At 39.9% G+C, this 4,735-nt stretch overlaps 2 pseudogenes; one reads left to right on the top strand and one right to left on the bottom strand.

Moving 5' to 3' along the window:
* Window positions 1–1,475: 1,475 nt before the first annotated feature.
* On the bottom strand, window positions 1,476–1,594 carry LOC135005299 (5S ribosomal RNA; annotated as a pseudogene).
* Window positions 1,595–3,526: 1,932 nt separating this feature from the next.
* Window positions 3,527–3,645, top strand: LOC135005298 (5S ribosomal RNA; annotated as a pseudogene).
* The last annotated feature ends 1,090 nt before the right edge of the window (window positions 3,646–4,735 follow it).

Here is a 4,735-nt window from a genome sequence, read left to right as displayed (position 1 = left end):
TCGCACGGGTGAACGCAAGGAGATTGACAGGTGATCACAGCGGCTGAGTAAGTCCTGGGCTGTGCAGAGACTGCACAAAATCAGTTTGCACAGCTCTGCTACACATGCGTTCATACACTTGCACAGCTCAAATACCCTCCCCCTGTAGGCGGCGACTATCTGATCGCAGGACAGCAAAAATCACTGCCCAGCAATAAGGTCTGAATTAGGCCCTATGTGATCTTTAATATGAAAAAAGTTCCCACGAGGGTCTTTTAACAGCATTGTAGGCCTTGGGCAAAGCAATGCACAGAGGGGGAATAAATAAATGTTTTTAAAAATCACTTACCCCTCCTGCGGTCCCACGCCATCCCTCCACATGCTTCCATACAGTGAATGGCAATCAGTATGCTGACAGCTATTCACTGTCTGGCAGCTGGCTGGGAGGCTTATTGTGTGTAATTCACAATCAGAGTTACCAGGCACCATTCTGTACCTGCCATTCCTGCCCGAAGCCCCATAGAATAGTGGGGATCTGGGCAGAGGCCCAGTGTGCCGATACATTAAGATGGCTCTGGTTACCACGGTAACTGTGATGGAAGTTTTTAACACTGTTGCAGTGGGTAATATTTTTGCAGTATGGGGCTGATGTTATCACTACGATCCACCATGGCTTTATTTAGGTCAATTTTGTATGCTCTCACCGATTTTCCTCCAAATGCTATGGATTTTTCTCTAGCACCAAAAACTTACTTTCAGCAAAGCAGGGGGCGATCTGGCACCGGATTAATCCAAATTGGATGGTTGTGGAATTGGGATGAAAAGGACCAAAATTGGACAATGTTTTGCCCTTGACAGGGAAAAATGGCATATATAGCTATTCTGTAAATATGCTGTCCAGGTTGGTGGTGCGCCAAGAGCCAGAGAATACGTAGACTTACAAAGGGGAGAAAAAAAGAAGGCTCTAGTGTGGGCGCACTCTTTAGGAGAATAAGTAATTAGTGAAAAATCAAGAAATTATTAAGACATAACTTTTATTAGTATTAGTAAAACAAAATTAGCCTTCCCAATGATCTATACGAGAAAAATTAATAAAGTGGAAAAATATTAAAATGTTCTGGTCTCTTTATTCCAAAGAGTATGTGGAAAGGTTGTAGACATAGGATAGTCATACCCCCATTTCCCCTGACCAGTACAGGGTTTCTGTATTGATGGAACCAGGGATTGGTCAAAACACAGTTTCTATGAAAAAGTTTTGTTGTTTACATAAATTGTAGATAGCTAGAGAGGTAATCACATGTCACCACTCTGAAGTTTATACACCTGTATTATATGCCCATGCCATATATTGGAAAATTGTTGATTTGTCGGCATACCAAGTCAACCAAATAAGCTATTAATTGGTGCGAATTATATATATGAAGATTGCTAAATTAGAGATAGTGGTGATACTGCTGTTGGTGTTTTGGATCACACGCAAAGGGAAATTATTTCCTAATCTACAACACCAGGTATTCGCAGGTAGTCGCCTTTCCTGATACTGACCTGGCCCAACACTGTTTAGCTTCCAAGTTCGGATGAGATCGGGCGCTGACAGCGTGGTGTGGTAGTAGAGGTTGAGTGTGTACACCAATGAGAGTGCACCGATATAGGAAAATAAGAAAAAAGACAATGGAAAGAAAAAAAGGAAGAGGAGGAAAGATTTGTGAAAATATGTGGATCTGCTTTTCACGTTAGACTCGGTTCAGAAGATCCCACTAATGTGGTATCGTGTACCGGGAATCATGAATGAGAGTCCATGAAATTTTGTGAACAAAGAATAAAGAGATCTACTAGTTGGTTAGAACATATAATGTAACTGCTTATTTGTCAGATACCTTCATTGAAGGTTATAACTTTCTGTTTAACAATGAGATTGATATGTCACATGACACAATGAATAATGCTGTGAAGTCATACGATCCTGGTCCTACGTCCAATGTAATGACTGGGAATTAGACCTTTATACTCAAAATGAGACACAAATATACATCATATTAGGACAGATTAGCGTAGTATTTGATAGTATACCTGCAGATGCCTTATGTCATTTATAGGATATTAGTGATACACAGTTTGTCTAACTAAATTAAGCAGGGTAGGTGCATATGCAATAGTATGAAAAGTTTTCGTCCCTGCTGGACGAAGCAAGAGTTACAGCAAAGTATATAGATGTGAATATGCAATGAAAGTATCAGCAACCGATAATATTACGTATGAGTTGCTTATACTCTTAGAATAGAAAATAGCTTTTAGGTGACTCTGTCTTGGCTAAACTGAGAGAGGAGACCAAGATATTCACTTGATATAGGAAAGGCCCATTGGCAGCAAGTTGTTATGGCAATCTAAACCATATAAATAAACTGAAAGATAAATAATAAATGATGTGAATTTCCTCTATTATATGGTTGCTGTCTGTGACACTTGGGCACAGGACAGCAGGGGCTTACGAATCTACCTTGCTAGCTGCTATAAATAACATGCTCCCCCGCCGGACCGCACGGAACCCGGAAGTGAGCAAGCCCACAGGGTAAAACGCGTTTTCTGAAAGGGGATCCGTCAACACAGTCCTACTATGGCATTCTCCCAATACACCTGCATGGCTTTCCTGCATTTCTCACGGATTGGAGATTCGTAAGCCCCTGCTGTCCTGTGCCCAAGTGTCACAGACAGCAGCCATATAATAGAGGAAATTCACATCATTTATTATTTATCTTTCAGTTTATTTATATGGTTTAGATTGCCATAACAACTTGCTGCCAATGGGCCTTTCCTATATCAAGTGAATATCTTGGTCTCCTCTCTCAGTTTAGCCAAGACAGAGTCACCTAAAAGCTATTTTCTATTCTAAGAGTATAAGCAACTCATACGTAATATTATCGGTTGCTGATACTTTCATTGCATATTCACATCTATATACTTTGCTGTAACTCTTGCTTCGTCCAGCAGGGACGAAAACTTTTCATATTATTGCATATGCACCTACCCTGCTTAATTTAGTTAGACAAACTGTGTATCACTAATATCCTATAAATGACATAAGGCATCTGCAGGTATACTATCAAATACTACGCTAATCTGTCCTAATATGATGTATATTTGTGTCTCATTTTGAGTATAAAGGTCTAATTCCCAGTCATTACATTGGACGTAGGACCAGGATCGTATGACTTCACAGCATTATTCATTGTGTCATGTGACATATCAATCTCATTGTTAAACAGAAAGTTATAACCTTCAATGAAGGTATCTGACAAATAAGCAGTTACATTATATGTTCTAACCAACTAGTAGATCTCTTTATTCTTTGTTCACAAAATTTCGTGGACTCTCATTCATGATTCCCGGTACACGATACCACATTAGTGGGATCTTCTGAACCGAGTCTAACGTGAAAAGCAGATCCACATATTTTCACAAATCTTTCCTCCTCTTCCTTTTTTTCTTTCCATTGTCTTTTTTCTTATTTTCCTATATCGGTGCACTCTCATTGGTGTACACACTCAACCTCTACTACCACACCACGCTGTCAGCGCCCGATCTCATCCGAACTTGGAAGCTAAACAGTGTTGGGCCAGGTCAGTATCAGGAAAGGCGACTACCTGCGAATACCTGGTGTTGTAGATTAGGAAATAATTTCCCTTTGCGTGTGATCCAAAACACCAACAGCAGTATCACCACTATCTCTAATTTAGCAATCTTCATATATATAATTCGCACCAATTAATAGCTTATTTGGTTGACTTGGTATGCCGACAAATCAACAATTTTCCAATATATGGCATGGGCATATAATACAGGTGTATAAACTTCAGAGTGGTGACATGTGATTACCTCTCTAGCTATCTACAATTTATGTAAACAACAAAACTTTTTCATAGAAACTGTGTTTTGACCAATCCCTGGTTCCATCAATGCAGAAACCCTGTACTGGTCAGGGGAAATGGGGGTATGACTATCCTATGTCTACAACCTTTCCACATACTCTTTGGAATAAAGAGACCAGAACATTTTAATATTTTTCGACTTTATTAATTTTTCTCGTATAGATCATTGGGAAGGCTAATTTTGTTTTACTAATACTAATAATAGTTATGTCTTAATAATTTCTTGAATTTTCACTAATTACTTATTCTCCTAAAGAGTGCGCCCACACTAGAGCCTTCTTTTTTTCTCCCCTTTGTAAGACCAAAAACTTACTGTCAGATTAATTTTCTGCTTACTGAAATAGACCCTGTCATGTGTGTGTTCCAGAATTTAGACTGTATGCCCCAGTCACTATATCACTCTGTGTAATGTAGTGATACTGGGTCAATAAACAATGATAATACTAATAATTATAACAATAATAAGTGCTGTACATGCTCAGCTCTTCCAATCTTTAATTTCACCAACATAAATGATGGACCTAATCAGTGGCGGCTCCAGAGGAGGGGCTGCAGCGCAGTCCAAAGTTCATATAGCGGAGCCACACCAACTACCACCGCAACATCGCCGGCCATGACTCACTGGCATTTGGTGTGGTTCCCCTATTTTAATTTTGGATCTCGCTGCATCATCACCTCTGGAGCCGCCACTGGACCTAATGATAAGTTCATAACATTTTTTTTGGTTTTGTAGCAGTCAGTTCATCTTAGCAAATGCACCAAGGACCTGATTCAGGTCAGGTTGGATCACATAAGCCAGCCAACCCACAGTTTCCCTGCGCATGTGCAGT

Source organism: Pseudophryne corroboree, unplaced genomic scaffold (genome assembly GCF_028390025.1).
Source record: "Pseudophryne corroboree isolate aPseCor3 unplaced genomic scaffold, aPseCor3.hap2 scaffold_2005, whole genome shotgun sequence".
In the NCBI taxonomy this organism is placed as follows: Eukaryota; Metazoa; Chordata; class Amphibia; order Anura; family Myobatrachidae; genus Pseudophryne; species Pseudophryne corroboree.
This window is presented reverse-complemented; position numbering and strand designations above follow the sequence as displayed.